Raw genomic sequence first — 19,081 nt, forward strand, 5'->3', positions numbered from 1 at the left:
ACCGTAGGCCTTTCAGGAATGCGTCGCGGATATTATCTTCAGTATTTTCGGCTGCCGACACCGATTTAAACTCACAGTTCCTGGCGAGTGCATATAGCGCCTGTGAGAATTCGGCTACTGATTCTCCTGGCTGTTGCGGCCGTGATCTTAGGAGGTGCCTAGCGTACATGTAGTTTACCGGGGTCCGGTACTTCTGTTTCAGCAGGTTGATGGCGGTCTCGTAGGTAGTCATGTCCTCGATGAGAGTGTATACTCTCGGGCTCAGTTGTGCCTGCAGGACACTTAGTTTGGATGCCTGAGGGACGCTGGATTCTCTCAGGTATGATTCGAAGCAGACCAGCCAGTGTTTAAAGTCTGCGGCTGAGTTTGCTGCTCGTGGGTTCAGGTCCAGGTACGGCGGTCTGAGGGCTCGCAGCCAAGCTGGCTGGTGTGGCTGTGCTCCTGGGAGCTGCGCTGGTGGCTCCTCCGCCGGTTGTGACTCGTTGTTGGACATCATTAAATTTAGTCAATAAAATTGATATACCTATCAATTCCTCCAATAAAAGGCGAAGAGTTACGAAGGTGACTAAAGGTTTTTATTGACTAAATAACAGAGCCCACTCTCGTGGGTGATCCGATCCAAGCAGGAGGAATACCAGCCAGTCGCTCACCTTTATACCTGGCCTGGTGGGTGGAGCCAAGGCGGAGTCGGCAGTGGTCATCCCAGGTATAGCAGTGTGGCAAGAGGCGACCTCGTACCGTGATACAATAGTGGTCAGTGATACAGTTATAACGAACAGTGGTGAACAGTGCTAACTACTAACAGTGATACAATAGTGAACGTGGTTTACCACAGTGGCGTACCCGGACGGGCGGGAGGACACAGTCTCCATACGAGACCTCGCACCTTCGGGTGCCCCTGAAACACTACCATTGCCATCCACCACTACCCACAACCCAACCCCGGTAGACGGCATGCCGCAGCCCCAGGACCCGTCATTGACCACCCAACCACTCAATGAGACGCCAGATTCAACGTTGGATGCTGCACCATCACCGCCGCCACCACGACGATCAGGACGGCATACAAGGCCACCTGATAGACTTACTTACACGAACCTTTAGTACACTTCACCCCGCCTGTAGTGTATGTACCCGTCTACCTTTAAGGGAACTGTTGAATGTAACCGTGCACCTTTAAGAGAACTACTTTAGGTGTGGCACTATTTGTTTGGCTTCTGTATACTGTAATACCGATAGTGACCACACCAGTATATAAGTGTTGTGGCAGGATTGCTGGGGCAGATTCGCCCGGACCTTCGAATAGTAAAGACCTGTTTGTTTGTTACTTCTGAAGTCTGTGTATTTATTAACTGCACAACCCACAGACTTTACACCGCCGGACTCAATTTTAAACAAGGGGTGAATGTGGTAAACCACTGTTATTGTTGTTCACCGTTGTTGTTGTTGTTGCACACTGTTGTATCTATGCATGCCTCAGCTGGCTCCGCCCCTGGCTCCACCCACATGCCCAGGTATAAAGGTGACTGCTCTGCAGCCCCCTGCCTTCTTGGAAACCAGTCAACCACGAGAGGCATGCTCTGTTCTTTGTTAATAAAAGCCTTTTAGTTACTCTCCTAACTCTCCGTCTTTTATGAGTAATTGATAGCGCATCAGTATTCAGGACAGTTTCGTAGAACAATACATTGTGGAACCAACCAGGGAACAGGCAATTTTAGATCTGGTAATGAGACAAGATTAATTAATGATCTCATAGTAAAGGATCCTGTGGGGAAGAGTGATCATAACATGGTAGAATTTCACATTCAGTTTGAGGGTAAGAAACTTGAGTCTGAAACTAATGTCTTAAACTTAAATAAAGGCATTTACAAGGGTATGAAGATAGAGTTGGCTAAAGTGGACTGGGAAAATAGATTAAAAGGTAAGATGGTAGATAAGCAGTGGCAGACTTTTAAGGAGATATTTCATAACTCTCAACAAAGATATATTCCAGTGAGAAAGAAAGACTCTACGAGAAGGATGAACCATCTAAGGAAGTTAAGGAGGGTATCAAATTAAAAGAAAAGGCATACAATGTTGCGAAGATTAGTGGTAGGCCAGAAGATTGGGAAATTTTTAGAAACTTGCAAAGGATGACTAAAAAAATAATAGAGGGAGAAAATAGATTGAGAGTAAACTAGCAAGAAATATAAAAACAGACAGAGCGTTTCTACGGTATATATAAAAAGGAAGAGAGTAGCTAAAGTAAACATTGGCCCCTTAGAGGATGAGACTGGGGAATTAATAATGGGAAACAAGGAAATGGCTGAGACTTTGAACAAATATTTTGTGTCTGTCTTCATGGTAGAAGACACAAAAATCATCCCAATAATAGTGGAAAATCGAGGGGCAAAAGGAAGGGAGGAACTTAAAACAATCATGATCACTAGAGAAAAAGTACAAGGAAACTAATGGGACTAAAGGCTGTCAAGTCCCCTGGCCCTGATGGCCTGCATCCTAGGGTCTGAAAAGAAATGGCTGCAGAGATAGTGGATGCATTGGTTGTAATCTTCCAAAATTCCCTAGATTCTGGAAATGTCCCAGCGGATTGGAAAACCGCAAATGTAACGCCCCTATTAAAGAAAGGAGGGAGACAGAAAGCAGGAAACTATAGGCCAGTTAGCCTAACATCTGTCATTGGGAAAATGCTGAAATCCATTATTAAGGAAGTAGTAGCAGGGCATTTAGAAAATCATAATACAATCAAGCAGAGTCAACATGGTTTTATGAAAGGGAAATCGTGTTTGACAAATTTATTAGAGTTCTTTGAGGATGTAACGAGCAGGGTGGATAAAGGGGAACCAGTAGATGTAGTGTATTTGGATTTCCAAAAGGCATTCAATAAGGTGCCTCATAAAAGATTACTGCACAAGATAAAAGCTTATGGGGGGGGGGCGCGGGAAATTGAGTTGCTTTGCGTTTCCTGATAGGGCGCTAACGGGCCGCAAAGCAACTAGCGCCCGGGTGAGGCGCCGCCCATGCCTCCTGCGCAATTCAGCAGGAGGTTAGCGGCGGCGCTAGCCAGTAGTGCCCCGAGCCACTGCGCCGCCGGCGGTGACGCCATCGCTGTGCGCAGCACCCTGGCCACGATCTTCGGGAGCGCCCCCTGACTTACCGCCGGACACTATGTCCGATGGGGTCAGGAGGGCCTACCTGCGGCCGGGGAGGCGCAATTTAAAGGCGAGGTGCGGGGCAGCCATTTTTGTTGCTGGCTGCCTGCCAGCCCCTGCCTGCGTTCCCGTCCCCGGCCTCCTGAACGGCCTCCTCCGCGGAGTGCCGGCTGCGCTCCAAGAGCCCAGCACTTATCTTGAGTGCCGCGCTCTTTTGCCGGCACTCCCGATCCCCTGCGGCACGTAGCACTGCGATATTGACTCGCTTCCCTCTTGGGGCGCAACCACTCAATTTCCGGCGCGGGGCGCCCTGGCGAAGTTGCTACTCAATTTTTAGCCCATGGTGTTGGGGTAATATATTAGCATGGATAGAGGATTGGCTAACTAACAGAAAACAGAGAGTTGGGATAAATGGGTCATTTTCAAGTTGGCAAACTGTAACTAATAGGGTGCCACAGGGATCAGTGCTGGGGCCTCAACTATTTACAATCTATATTAATGACTTGGATGAAGGGACCGAGTGTACTGTAGCCAAATTTGCTGACGATACAAAGATAGGTGGGAAAGCAAGTTGTGAGGAGGACACAGAGACCGCAAAGGGATATAGATAGATTAAGTGAGTGGGCAAAAATTTGGCAGATGGAGTATAATGTGGGAAAATGTGAGGTTATCCACTTTGGTAGGAAGAATAGAAAAGCAAAATATTATTTAAATGGAGAGAGACTACAGAATGCTGCGGTACAGAAGGATCTGGGGGCCCTTGTACATGAAACACAAAGTTAGCATGCAGATACAGCAAGTAATTAGGAAGGCAAATGGAATGTTGGCCTTTATTTCAAGTGGGATGGAGTATAAAAGTAGGGAAGTCTTGCTACAACTGTACAGGGCGTTGGTGAGACCACACCTGGAGTACTGCGTACAGTTTTGGTCTCCTTATTTAAGGAGGGATATACTTGCATTGGAGGCAGTTCATAGAAGGTTCACTAGGTTGATTCCTGGGATGAAGGGGTTGTCTTTTGAGGAAAGGTTGCGCAGGTTGGGCCTATACACATTGGAGTTTAGAAGAATGAGAGGTGATCTTATTGAAACATGTAAGATTCTAAGGGAGCTTGACAGGGTAGATGCAGGGAGGATGTTTCCCCTCATGGGGGAATCTAGAACTGGGGGCATTGTTTCAGAATAAGTGGTCGCCCCTTTAAGACAGAGATGAGGAGGAATTTCTTCTCTGAGGGCCGTGAATCTTTGGAATTCTCTACCCCAGAGAGCTGTGGAGGCGGAGTCATTGAATATATTCAAGGCGGAGATAGACAGATTTTTGAACTACAGGGGAGTCAAGGGTTATGGGAAACGGGCAGAAAAGTGGAGTTGAGGCCAAGATCAGATCAGCCATGATCTCATTGAATGGTGGAGCAGGCTCGAGGGGCCAAATGGCCTACTCCTGCTCCTACATCTTATGTCTGTGTGTCTCTCTTTGTGTGTGTGTGTTTCTCTGTGTGCCTCTCGCTCAATCTCTCTCTCTCTCTCTCTCACTGTGTGTGTCTCTCTCACTTTCTCTCCGTCCCTTTTCTCTGTGTGTGTCTGTCTCTTTTTGTTTGTGTGTCTCCCTCTCTGTATGTCTGTGTGTGCATGTCTCTCTCTCTCTCCCTTTTCTGTCTGTGTGTGTCTCTCTTTTTTGTGTCTGTCTCCTGTGTGTGGGTGTGTGTCTCACTCGCATTCTCTGTCTCTCTGTGTCTCTGTGTGTGTCACTCTCTCTCTGTCTCTGTCTCTCTCTGTCTCTGTGTGTGTCTCTCTCCTGTCTGTTTCTCTCTCTCTGTCTGTGACTGTCTGGCTCTCGCTCTCTCTTTGTTTCTCTCTCGCTCTCTCGTTCTCTGTCTGGCTCTCGCTCTCTGTTTCTCTCTCGCTCTCTCGTTCTCTGTCTGGCTCTCGCTCTCTGTTTCTCTCTCGCTCTCTCATTCTCTCTTTGTTTCTCTCTCGCTCTCTCATTCTCTCTTTGTTTCTCTCTCGCTCTCTCATTCTCTCTTTGTTTCTCTCTCGCTCTCTCGTTCTCTGTCTGGCTCTCGCTCTCTGTTTCTCTCTCGCTCTCTCATTCTCTCTTTGTTTCTCTCTCGCTCTCTCGTTCTCTGTCTGGCTCTCGCTCTCTGTTTCTCTCTCGCTCTCTCATTCTCTCTTTGTTTCTCTCTCGCTCTCTCGTTCTCTGTCTGGCTCTCGCTCTCTGTTTCTCTCTCGCTCTCTCATTCTCTCTTTGTTTCTCTCTCGCTCTCTCTCTCTTTGTTTCTCTCTCTGTATTGACTCCAGGATGGAACATAAACAGCTGCTCTCTTAAATCTGCTTTAATCCCCCTGTCATGTCTAGTGGACAGATACCTTTTTTTCCTTGGAAAGTCTCTGTGGCGGAGCCAGCTCTCGGATTTACCGAGCCTTGTATGGCCATGTAGGCCGGCACACGTCAGAGCTCACAAAGCTGGCTGTGATATTGAACAGGGCCGGCGTGGTGGTGACTGCTTTGGAAAGGCTTCAACATGCTGCTGTAAATAGAAGCTGCTGTGGTGTGGGGCAGGTCTAACATTGACTGGGCCTTACCAAGGTCATCGTGTTTCTCCAAAAGAGAGCGAGGTGCTTTTCAGCTCGGCAGCTTGATGAGAAAGTGGGAGGGAAGGAGATGGCAGAAGTGAGTGAGCAGAGGAATCACCAAGGAAATGTCTGGTCAGGTGGACCTGACCTCAACACGCACAGCGACAGACAGATAAGGAAATGGCTCCAGGTGGCACTGCTTTCTTCAAACGGTACCAAAGACACTCATTGCAAAAGTAAAACTGTTATTTTCAAATTGAAGAACTTCAGTTTGATTTTTGCTCACAAACCCGATCATCTCTTATTTTTGATTCCAATTGGGGATGTGGGCGTCGCTGGCAAGGCCAGCATTTATTGCCCATCCCTAGTTGCCCCTTGAGAAGGTGGTGGTGAGCCGCCGCCTTGAACCGCTGCAGTCCGTGTGATGAAGGTACTCCCAAAGTGCTGTTAGGCAGGTAGTTCCAGGATTTTGACCCAGCGACGATGAAGGAGCGGAGATATATTTCCAAGTCTGGATGGTGTGTGACTTGGAGGGGAACTTGGAGGTGGTGGTGATGGTTTGGAGATGTTTTGATGAGCCCAGCAGGTGACACAGAATCTTCCCCCTCCCCATTCCCTCCTTCCCCAGGATAAATCTGTTGCTTCCACATGGGGTGTATCCTGGGAACAGTCACCTCACTCATTGGCTCAGGGTCTTTAGCTGCTCTCCACAACACTTTCCTCTCATACACAGCCTGCGGCAAAATATAACCCAGTGAAAAGTTATATAAGATAAAGGTAACCATGATGACATAACTCCACCCAAAGTTCTGATGTAAAAGTATAAAAGCTCTCAAACTGTTGGTACTGTTCGTGAAATGAAGTCAGTCTTGTTAATATGTGGAACTTGGTTAGTGTTTTCACCACTCTCCTGTAGGTGCTGACTCCTGGGGTATAGTTCCCCGGGCCCCACTCCCCTCTCCTGTAGGTGCTGACTCCTGGGGTACAGTCCCACGGACCCCACTCCCCTCTCCTGTAGGTGCTGACTCCTGGGGTACAGTTCCACGGACCCCACTCCCCTCTCCTGTAGGTGCTGACTCCTGGGGTACAGTTCCCCGGGCCCCACTCCCCTCTCCTGTAGGTGCTGACTCCTGGGGTACAGTTCCCCGGACCCCACTCCCCTCTCCTGTAGATGCTGACTCCTGGGGTACAGTTCCACGGACCCCACTCCCCTCTCCTGTAGATGCTGACTCCTGGGGTACAGTTCCCCGGGCCCCACTCCCCTCTCCTGTAGGTGCTGACTCCTGGGGTACAGTCCCACGGACCCCACTCCCCTCTCCTGTAGGTGCTGACTCCTGGGGTACAGTTCCAGGGGCCCCACTCCCCTCTCCTGTAGGTGTTGACTCCTGGGGTACAGTTCCAGGGGCCCCACTCCCCTCTCCTGTAGGTGCCGACTTCTGGGGTACAGTTCCATGGGCCCCACTCCCCTCTCCTGTAGATGCTGACTCCTGGGGTACAGTTCCACAGTCCCCACTCCCCTCTCCTGTAGGTGCTGACTCCTGGGGTACAGTTCCACGGACCCCACTCCCCTCTCCTGTAGGTGCTGCCTCCTGGGGTACAGTTCCCCGGGCCCCACTCCCCTCTCCTGTAGGTGCTGACTCCTGGGGAACAGTTCCCCGGGCCCCACTCCCCTCTCCTGTAGGTGCTGACTCCTGGGGTACAGTCCCACGGACCCCACTCCCCTCTCCTGTAGGTGCTGACTCCTGGGGTACAGTTCCACGGACCCCACTCCGCTCTCCTGTAGGTGCTGACTCCTGGGGTACAGTTCCAGGGGCCCCACTCCCCTCTCCTGTAGGTGCTGACTCCTGGGGTACAGTTCCAGGGGCCCCACTCCCCTCTCCTGTAGGTGCCGACTTCTGGGGTACAGTTCCATGGGCCCCACTCCCCTCTCCTGGGGTACAGTTCCACCGGCCCTACTCCCCTCTCCTGTAGGTGCTGTCTCCTGGGGTACAGTTCCACCGGCCCTACTCCCCTCTCCTCTAGGTGCTGTCTCCTGGGGTACAGTTCCACCGGCCCTACTCCCCTCTCCTGTAGGTGCTGTCTCCTGGGGTACAGTTCCACAGGCCCCACTCCCCTCTCATGTAGGTGCTGTCTCTTGGGGTACAGTTCCACAGGACCCACTACCCCTCTACTGTAGGTGCTGACTCCTGGTGTACAGTTCCATGGACCCCACTCCTCTCTCCTGTAGGTGCTGAGTCCTGCTGTATTCTGTTGCTCGGGTTTGTTTAGCTCTGTGATCCTATTGAACTACACGGGGCGGGGGTGGGGGCACAGAGCGGGAGTGCACTCTCCCATCAGTTGGGAGTCCCCAGGCTCCCTCGGTAATATCGCACTCCCAACATGGGTGATCTGAAGCCAGTTGTGGTGTGCCCAGCACTCCCTTTCTACGCCCCCCTCCCAACCACCCAGCATAGAGCAATGACTTGAACCTGGGGCATTGGAGCAATACCACACCCACAGTGCATTTACCTGTTAAACTTGCAGTCATGATTAATGGGTCAACTACTTTGTTTTGTGTCAGCTGTGGCTCAGTGGTGGTTCAAGTCCCACTCCAGAGACTTGAGCACAGAATCTAGGCTGACTAGGGAAGTCTTGCTTCAGTTATACAGGGTACTGGTGAGGCCACACCTGGAATACTGCGTACAGTTTTGGTTTCCATATTTAAGAAAAGATATACTTGCTCTCGAGGCAGTTCAGAGAAGGTTCACTTGGTTGATTCCAGAGATGAGGGGGTTGACTTATGAGGAAAGGTTTGAGTAGGCTGGGCCTCTACTCATTGGAGTTCAGAAGAATGAGAGGCGATCTTATCGAAACATATAAGATTGTGAGGGGGCTTGATCGGGTGAATGCGGGGAGGATGTTTCAACTGATGGGTGAGACTAGAACTAGGGGGCATAATCTTAGAATAAGGGGCTGCCGTTTCAAAACTGAGATGAGGAGAAACTTCTTCACTCAGAGGGTAGTAAATCTATGGAATTTGCTACCTCAGAGAGCTGTGGAAGCTGCGACATTAAATAAATTTAAAACGGAGATAGACAGTTTCCTAGCAGATAAGGGAATTAAGGATTATGGGGAGCGGGCAGGGATGTGGACGTGAGTCTAGGTTCGGATCAGCCATGATCCTATTGAATGGCGGAGCAGGCCCGAGGGGCCGTATGGCCTACTCCTGCTCCTACTTATGTTCTTATGACTCTCCAGTGCAGTGCTGAGGGAGTGCTGGACTGTCGGAGGTGCTGTCTTTCGGATGAGGCGTTAAACCGAGGCCCCGTCTGCTCTCACAGGTGGATGTAAAAGATCCCATGGCACTATTTCGAAGAGGAGCCAATATTTATCCCTCAATCAACATCAGTAAAACAGATTATCTGGTTATCGTCACATTGTTGTCTGTGGGAGCTTCCTGTGCACAAATTTGCTGCTGTTTCCCTAAATTACAATAGTGACTACACTTCAAAAGTACTTCATTGGTTGTAAAGTGCTTTGGGACATCCTGAGGTCATGAGTGGTGCTGCATAATTGCAAGCCTAATTTTCTTTCTGTCTCACTGTTGGAAGAAAGTATTAGTTTCTCTTATTACGATCCAAACTCACTGTCAGTACTCTTAAGATGGCTGTGTGAAAATTTCATACAATGTCGACTTGATTTATATAGCTATAACCAGCAGAACAACTGATAGTGACAGACCTGTACCCACAGTACTGTACCCATGTTATACAGTGACAGACCTGTACCCACAATACTGTACCCGTGTTATACAGTGACAGACCTGTACCCACCAGATACAGTCCTCGAGTGCACGTTGTGTCTGGAGTATACAGAGCTCTCTGAACAGGATGGTGAAATACTGGGGTGGGGGGGACAGGTCTGTCACTGTATAACACTGGGGTACAGTACTGGTAGGTACAAGTCTGTCACTGTATAACTGGGGTACAGTACTATGGGTAGAGGGCTGTCTCTGTATAACTGGGGTACAGTACTGTGGGTACAGGCCTGTCGCACTATAACTGGGGTACAGTACTATGGGTACAGGGTTGTCTCTGTCTAACTGGGTTACAGTACTGGTGGGTACAGGTCTGTCACTATAAAACTGGTGTACAGAACTGTTTGTTCAGGTCTGTCACTATAACTGGGCTACAGCACTGTGGGTACAGGTCTGTCGCTGTATAACTGGGTTACAGTACTAGTGGGTACAGGTCTGTCACTGTATAACTGGGCTACAGCACTGTGGGTACAGGTCTGTCACTGTATAACTGGGGTACAGTACTGTGGGTACAGATCTGTCACTGTATAACTGGGTTACAGTACTAGTGGGTACAGGTCTGTCACTGTATAACTGGTGTACAGAACTGTTTGTTCAGGTCTGTCGCTGTATAACTGGGCTACAGTACTGTGGGTACAGGTCTGTCACTGTATAACTGGGCTACAGTACTGTGGGTACAGATCTGTCACTGTATAACTGGTGTACAGAACTGTTTGTTCAGGTCTGTCACTATAACTGGGTTACAGTACTGTGGGTACAGGTCTGTCACTGTATAACTGGGCTACAGTACCGGTGGGTACAGGTCTGTCACTGTATAACTGGGCTACAGTACTGTGGGTACAGGTCTGTCGCTGTATAACTGGGCTACAGTACTGTGGGTACAGGTCTGTCGCTGTATAACTGGGCTACAGCACTGTGGGTACAGGTCTGTCGCTGTATAACTGGGCTACAGTACTGTGGGTACAGATCTGTCACTGTATAACTGGGTTACAGTACTAGTGGGTACAGGTCTGTCACTGTATAACTGGTGTACAGAACTGTTTGTTCAGGTCTGTCGCTGTATAACTGGGCTACAGTACTGTGGGTACAGGTCTGTCACTGTATAACTGGGCTACAGTACTGTGGGTACAGGTCTGTCACTGTATAACTGGGCTACAGTACTGTGGGTACAGGTCTGTCACTGTATAACTGGGCTACAGTACTGTGGGTACAGGTCTGTCGCTGTATAACTGGGCTACAGTACTGTGGGTACAGGTCTGTCGCTGTATAACTGGGCTACAGTACTGTGGGTACAGGTCTGTCCCTGTATAACTGGGCTACAGTACTGTGGGTACAGGTCTGTCACTGTATAACTGGGCTACAGTACTAGTGGGTACAGGTCTGTCGCTATATAACTGGGCTACAGTACTGTGGGCACAGGTCTGTCGCTGTATAACTGGGCTACAGTACTGTGGGTACAGGTCTGTCACTGTATAACTGGGCTACAGTACTGTGGGTACAGGTCTGTCGCTGTATAACTGGGCTACAGTACTGTGGGTACAGGTCTGTCACTGTATAACTGGGCTACAGTACTGTGGGTACAGGTCTGTCGCTGTATAACTGGGCTACAGTACTGTGGGTACAGGTCTGTCACTGTATAACTGGGGTACAGTACTGGTGGGTACAGATCTGTCACTGTATAACTGGGGTACAGTACTGGTGGGTACAGGTCTGTCACTGTATAACTGGTGTACAGAACTGTTTGTTCAGGTCTGTCACTGTATAACTGGGCTACAGTACTGTGGGTACAGGTCTGTCGCTATATAACTGGGCTACAGTACTGTGGGTACAGGTCTGTCACTGTATAACTGGGCTACAGTACTGTGGGTACAGATCTGTCACTGTATAACTGGGCTACAGTACTGTGGGTACAGGTCTGTCGCTATATAACTGGGCTACAGTACTGTGGGTACAGGTCTGTCACTGTATAACTGGGCTTCAGTACTGTGGGTACAGATCTGTCACTGTATAACTGGGCTACAGTACTGTGGGTACAGGTCTGTCACTGTATAACTGGGCTACAGTACTGTGGGTACAGGTCTGTCGCTGTATAACTGGGCTACAGCACTGTGGGTACAGGTCTGTCACTGTATAACTGGGCTACAGTACTGTGGGTACAGGTCTGTCACTGTATAACTGGGCTACAGTACTGTGGGTACAGGTCTGTCACTGTATAACTGGGCTACAGTACTGTGGGTACAGGTCTGTCACTGTATAACTGGGCTACAGCACTGTGGGTACAGGTCTGTCACTGTATAACTGGGCTACAGTACTGTGGGTACAGGTCTGTCACTGTATAACTGGTGTACAGTACTGTGGGTACAGGTCTGTCGCTATATAACTTGGCTACAGCACTGTGGGTACAGGTCTGTCACTGTATAACTGGGCTACAGCACTGTGGGTACAGGTCTGTCACTGTATAACTGGGCTACAGTACTGTGGGTACAGGTCTGTCGCTGTATAACTGGTGTACAGTACTGTGGGTACAGGTCTGTCGCTATATAACTTGGCTACAGCACTGTGGGTACAGGTCTGTCGCTGTATAACTGGGCTACAGCACTGTGGGTACAGGTCTGTCACTGTATAACTGGTGTACAGAACTGTTTGTTCAGGTCTGTCGCTATATAACTTGGCTACAGCACTGTGGGTACAGGTCTGTCGCTGTATAACTGGGCTACAGCACTGTGGGTACAGGTCTGTCACTGTATAACTGGTGTACAGAACTGTTTGTTCAGGTCTGTCGCTATATAACTGGGCTACAGTACTGTGGGTACAGGTCTGTCGCTGTATAACTGGGCTACAGTACTGTGGGTACAGGTCTGTCACTGTATAACTGGTGTACAGAACTGTTTGTTCAGGTCTGTCGCTGTATAACTGGGGTACAGTACTTGTGGGTACAGATCTGTCGCTATATAACTGGGCTACAGTACTGTGGGTACAGGTCTGTCGCTGTATAACTGGGCTACAGTACTGTGGGTACAGGTCTGTCACTGTATAACTGGTGTACAGAACTGTTTGCTCAGGTCTGTCGCTGTATAACTGGGGTACAGTACTGGTGGGTACAGATCTGTCGCTATATAACTGGGCTACAGTACTGTGGGTACAGATCTGTCGCTATATAACTGGGTTACAGTACTGTGGGTACAGGTCTGTCGCTGTATAACTGGGCTACAGTACTGTGGGTACAGGTCTGTCGCTGTATAACTGGGTTACAGTACTGTGGGTACAGGTCTGTCGCTGTATAACTGGGCTACAGTACTGTGGGTACAGGTCTGTCACTGTATAACTGGGGTACAGTACTGTGGGTACAGGTCTGTCGCTATATAACTGGGCTACAGTACTGTGGGTACAGGTCTGTCACTGTATAACTGGGCTACAGTACTGTGGGTACAGGTCTGTCACTGTATAACTGGGCTACAGTACTGTGGGTACAGGTCTGTCACTGTATAACTGGGCTACAGCACTGTGGGTACAGGTCTGTCACTGTATAACTGGGCTACAGTCCTGTGGGTACAGGTCTGTCGCTATATAACTGGGCTACAGTACTGTGGGTACAGGTCTGTCACTGTATAACTGGGCTACAGTACTGTGGGTACAGGTCTGTCGCTCTAATTGTTGTGATCTGGAACTCACTGCCTGAAAGGTGGTGGAAGCAGATTCAATAGTAAGTTTCAAAAGGGAATTGGATAAATAGTTGAAGGGGTAACACTTGCAGGGCTGTGGGGAAAGAGCTGGGAGTGGGACTTATTGGTGAGCTCTTTCACACAGCCGGCCTCCTCCTGTGTTGTTAAGATTCTCTAACATTCTGAGCAGCCTTTGCTCGGTGGTAGAATTCCCGCCTCCTGAGTCGGAAGGTTAAAGTTTCGAGTCGCACTCCCAGAGAGACCTTGGGAGTGGAGCAGGGAGTTTTGGTCTCTGAATACCGCCTTTGCATCCAATGGGAGTTAGTCCGATGGGAGTGGAGTGATGGCTTCCACCCCTTCCCCTCCCCCACACAATGGCATCTGGCTGGTTCTCCTGGTACGGCATTGAGAGTCAGGCTAACGATCCGGCCAATGTAAAACTGGAACTTGTTACGGAAACCACCCAGAGCATGACCTAGATGTGAGTTCTTGTGCTGTTACATGATGATAAAAGGAGAGATGGGAGGCTTAACCATTGAGCAGTATAGAATTTCTGAATGTCACACCTCAACAAAATGGCCGTGTTGCATCATTTAATTCTCACGATGCTGCTTTTAGCCCCTCTCCGCTGTTTCGAGAGGGGTGAGGTGTCTGCTGGATTTTTTTTTAGGAGGCGCACAATGAGGTGTTTGGCTCTGAGGAGAAGCTGGTCGAAGGGTACGTGAGGGTTGCAAGACTGGATGCAGCAAGTAGGCAGAGATGAGACATGGTGAAGGATTAGTGATTGGGGGCCCAACTCCACGTCCTTTGTCCTTTAGGGAAGGAAATCTGCCGTCCTTACCCGGTCTGGCCTATATGTGACTCACAGCCATGTGGTTGACTCTTAACTGCCCTCTGAAATGACCTAGCATCCCACTCAGTTGCAACAAACTGCTACGAGAAACAATAATAAGAATAAAACCGGACGGACCACCTGGCATTGATCTGGGCACCGGCTTCGAACATGACAACGGCACACCCAGCCCAGTCACCCCTGCAATGTCCTCCTCACTAACATCTGGGGACTTGTGCCAAAATTGGGAGAGCTGTCCCACAGACTAGTCAAGCAACAGCCTGACATAGTCATACTCACAGAATCATACCTTTCAGCCAATGTCCCAGACTCCTCCATTACCATCCCTGGGTATGTCTTGTCCCACCGGCAGGACAGACCCACCAGAGGTGGTGGCACAGTGGTATACAGTCGGAAGGGAGTGGTCCTGCAAGTCCTCAACATTGACTCCGGACCCCATGAAGCCTCATGGCTTCAGGTCAAGCACGGGCAAGGAAACCTCCTGCTGATTACCACCTACCGCCCTCCCTCAGCTGATGAATCAGTACTCCTCCGTGTTGAACACCACTTGGAAGAAGCACTGAGAGTACCAAGGACACAGAATGTACTCTGGGTGGGTAACTTCAATGTCCATCACCAAGAGTGGCTCGGTAGCACCACTACTGACTGAGCTGGCCGAGTCCTGAAGGACATAACTGCCAGTCTGTGCCTGCGACAGGTGGTGAGAGAACGAACACGAGGGAAAAACCTACTTGACCTTGCCCTCACCGATCTACCTGTCGCAGATGCATCTGTCCATGACAGTATTGGTAGCAGTGACCACTGCACAGTCATTGTGGAGACAAAGTCCCGTCTTCACACTGAGAACACTCTCCGTCGTGTTGTGTGGCACTACCACCATGCTAAATGGGATCGATTCAGAACAGATTTAGCAACTCAAAACTGGGCATCCATAAGGCGCTGTGGGCCATCAGCAGCAGCAGAATTGTATTCCACCATAATCTGTAACCTCATGGCCTGGCATATCCCTCACTCTGCCATTACCATCAAGCCAGGGGACCAACCCTGGTTCAATAAGGAGTGTAGAAGAGCATGCCAGGAGCAGCACCAGGTGTACCTAAAAATGAGGTACTAACCTGGGGAAGCTGCACCACAGGACTACATGCATGCTAAAAAGCAGAAGCAGCATGCTATAGACAGAGCTAAGCGATCCCACAATCAACGGATCAGATCAAAGCTCTGCAGTCCTGCCACATCCAGTCGTGAATGGTGGTGGACCATTAAACAACTAACGGGAGGAGGAGGCTCCATGAATATCCCCATCCTCAACGATGGTGGAGCCCAGCACATGAGTGCAAAAGACAAGGCTGAAGCATTTGCAACCATCTTCAGCCAGAAGTGCAGAGTGGATGATCCAAATTGGCCTCCTCATGAGGTCCCCACCACCACAGAAGCCAGTCTTCAACCAATTAGATTCGCTCCACATGATATCAAGAAAAGGCTGAGCACACTGGATACAGCAAAGGCTGTGGGCCCCGTCAACATCCCGGCTATCGTGCTGAAGACTTGTGCTCCAGAACTAGCCGCGCCACTAGCTAAGATGTTCCAGTACAGTTATAACACTGGCATCTATCCGACAATGTGGAAAACTGCCTGTCCACAAAAAGCAGGACAAATCCAATCTGGCCAATTACTGCCCCGTCAGTCTACACTCAATCATCAGCAAAGTGATGGAAGGTATCATTGACAGTGCTATCAAGTGGCATTTACTCACCAATAACCTGCTCACTGATGCCCAGTTTGGGTTCTGCCAGGACCACTCCGCTCCAGACCTCATTACAGCTTTGGTCCAAACATGGACAAAAAAGCTGAGTTCCAGAGGTGAGGTGAGAGTGACTGCCCTTGACAAGGCAGCATTTGACCGAGTGTGTCATCAAGGAGCCCTAGTAAAACTGAAGTCAATGGGAATCTGGGGGGGGGGGGGAACTCTCCACTGGCTTGAGTCATGCCTAGCACAAAGGAATATGGTTGTAGTGGTTGGAGGTCAATTATCACAGCCCCAGGACATCGCTGCAGGAGTTCTTCTGGGCAGTGTCCTAGGCCCAACTATCTTCAGTTGCTTCATCAATGACCTACCCTCCATCATAAGGTCAGAAGTGGGGATGTTCACTGATGATTGCACAGTGTTCAGCACCATTTGCAACTCCTCAGATAATGAAGCAGTCCATGCCCGCATGCAGCAAGACCTGGACGACTATCAGGCTTGGGCTGATAAGTGGCAGGTTACATTCGCGCCACAGAAGTGCCAGGCAATGATTATCTCTAACAAGCGAGAGTCTAACCACCTCCCCTTGACTTTCAATGGCATTACCATTACCGAATCCCCCACCATCAATATCCTGGGGGTCACCATTGACCAGAAACTTAACTGGACCAGCCACAAATACTGTGGCAACAAGAGCAGGTCAGAGATTGGGTATTCTGCGGCGAGTGTCTCCCCGCCTGTTTCCTCAAAGCCTTTCTACCATCTACAAGACACAAGTCAGGAGTGTGATGGAATACTCTCCACTTGCCTGGATGAGTGCAGCTCCAACAACACTCAAGAAGCTCGACATCATCCAAGACAAAGCAGCCTGCTTGATTGGCACCCCATCCACCACCTTGAACATTCACTCCCTCCACCACTGGTGCACCGTGGCTGCAGTGTGTACCATCTACAAGATGCACTGCAGCAACTCGCCAAGGCTTCTTCAGCAGCACCTCCCAAACCTGCGACCTCTACCCCCTAGAAAGACAAGGGCAGCAGGCGCATGGGAACACCACTACCTCCAAGTTCCCCTCCAAGTCACACACCATCCTAACTTGGAAGTATATTGCCATTCCTTCATCATCACTGGGTCAAAATCCTGGAACTCCCTTCCTAACAGCACTGTGGGAGTGCCTTCACCACACGGACTGCAGCGGTTCAAGAATGCATTGGTTTTGATGTTCCAAAATTCCCTAGATTCTAGAATGGTTCCAGTGGATTGGAAGGTTGCAAATGTAACACCGCTATTCACGAAAGGAGGAAGAGTAAAAACAGGGAACTACAGGCCAGTTAGTCTGACATCAGTCGTCGGGAAAATGCTGGAATCCATTGTTAAGGAAGTGGTAATGGGGCACTTAGAAAATCATAACATGATTAGGCAGAGTCAGCATGGTTTTATGAAAGGGAAATCGTGTTTGACAAAAACAGAGTTTTTTGAGGATGTAACTAGCAGGGTAGATAAAGGGGAACCAGTGGATGTAGTATATTTGGATTTCCAAAAGGCATTCGATAAGGTGCCACATAAAAGATTATTACACAAGATTAGGGCTCATGGGGTTGGGGGGGGTAATATAATAGCATGGATAGAGGATTGGTTAATGGACAGAAAACAGAGAGTAGGGATAAACGGCACTTTATCAGGTTGGCAGACTGTAACTAGTGGGGTACCGCAAGATTCAGTGTTGGGACCTCAGCTATTTACAATCTATATTAATGACCTCGATGAAGGGACCGAGTGTAATGTTTCCAAGTTTGCTGATGATACAAAGATAGGTGGGACAGTAAGCTGTGAGGAGAACACGAAGAATCTGCAAAGGGATATAGACAGACTAAGTGAGTGGGCAGTAAGATGGCAGATGGAGTATAATGTAGGGAAATGTGAGGTTATTCACTTTGATAGGAAGAAAAACAGAACATTTTTTAAATGGTGAGAAACTTTCAAATGTTGGTGTTCAGAGAGATTTGGGTGTCCTTGTGCAAGAAACGCACCTTGCATCCATGCCATCCCACAGTGCATTGCGATTGCCACCTCCCGTTGTTGCTGTTGTTCCATATGACGGGAAAAGCTTATAATGGGATGTTTAGTTTGGCTCTTCGTTCGATGGTCTCCTGAGATGCCGAGTGGAGAAATGAGGTGCCTCCCGCAACAGATCTCAATGGGCAGGTTGATATGATGTGCTCCATGGTCTGGGGCTCATGGCCACGGTCGCACTTCGAGTCGTCCCTCATCCTCCACTTGTGGATCAGGTGACTGCATCGTCCAGGCCCTGTAGGGATTCAGTTGAGTGCTGTCCACCATCTTTGAGAGAGGTCGAAGCCAGGGACCTCTGCTGTTGGGTCAGTGTTGAGGTGTTGGTTCTTTATGTTGCATGCGTCCCACCAATCCGTCCATCCAGATTCCAGATAGCGGGTCGATATCCGCTGCGTGACTAACCTCCCGATTTAGTGATTGGTTATGGTGTATGGAACAACGTGGGGGCGGAGGGGAACCTGCTCACCTGACCGTCTCGACCATTACTGTGTTGCCACGCTCCTACCCACACATAGGTGGAGCCCACACTTTTTTATAATTAGTCGCAGAAAGAGCGAATTAAATTCTATGCGAGTTAAATTAAGGTCACCTCGAGAGTATAAAGACCAGGGAGGAGAGTTTCAAAAACGAGGAAGTTGAGTGCAAAAAAGAAAGTTTGGGGACGGGTGGTGTGGTTTTCACCAAAACGCAATGGGGGGCGCTAACAGGGCACAAACAACTTTCCGACTGGGCGCGGCACCGCTAACGACTCCCGCCATATTCGGCGGGGGTTTAACGGCGGCGCTACGCCGTTGCGTCCCGATCTCCTGCACCCAGAGATCGTGACATCATCTCCGGGCGCATTGCCCCGTTAGTGCCCCGGACCCTAAATTGGGTATCGCCCCCTGAAGCTGTGCCAGGCGATGACAGAGACAGCCGGCCGCTACCGGGGCGGAAATTAAAGGGGAGGTGGCCGGCTGCTGTGGGGAAAAAAGTGCCATTTTTGTTGTGGTCACGGTTTGTTGGCGGATTTGGTTCTGCGATCACTCTGCTTGAGTGCCGCTCCCCGCTGGCCCAGGTAGGTGGCTTCTTCTTTGGCAGAGTATGCAGCTTGGGCCCTTCCCTTTAATTGAGGGAAGAGCCCCTCTTGCGCGTCCCAGTGCGTAGCGCTGCTGAGCCATGCGCCCCGCTCCCACCCCAGGAAGGAAGTGCAGTGCTTGATTTAGCGCTCCACTTCCTTCTGGGGGCGGTAAC

The 19,081-nt window shown here is 49.7% G+C and overlaps 1 protein-coding gene across 1 annotated transcript in view; it reads left to right on the plus strand.

The window, feature by feature from the left end:
- LOC147108506 (RNA-binding protein 38-like) overlaps window positions 1-19,081 on the plus strand; it is a 99,435-nt gene that overhangs the window by 77,147 nt on the left and 3,207 nt on the right. The gene's annotated exons all lie outside the window — the stretch shown is intronic.

Source organism: Somniosus microcephalus, chromosome 13 (assembly GCF_052327205.1).
Source record: "Somniosus microcephalus isolate GS21.2 chromosome 13, FLI_Smic_1.0, whole genome shotgun sequence".
In the NCBI taxonomy this organism is placed as follows: Eukaryota; Metazoa; Chordata; class Chondrichthyes; order Squaliformes; family Somniosidae; genus Somniosus; species Somniosus microcephalus.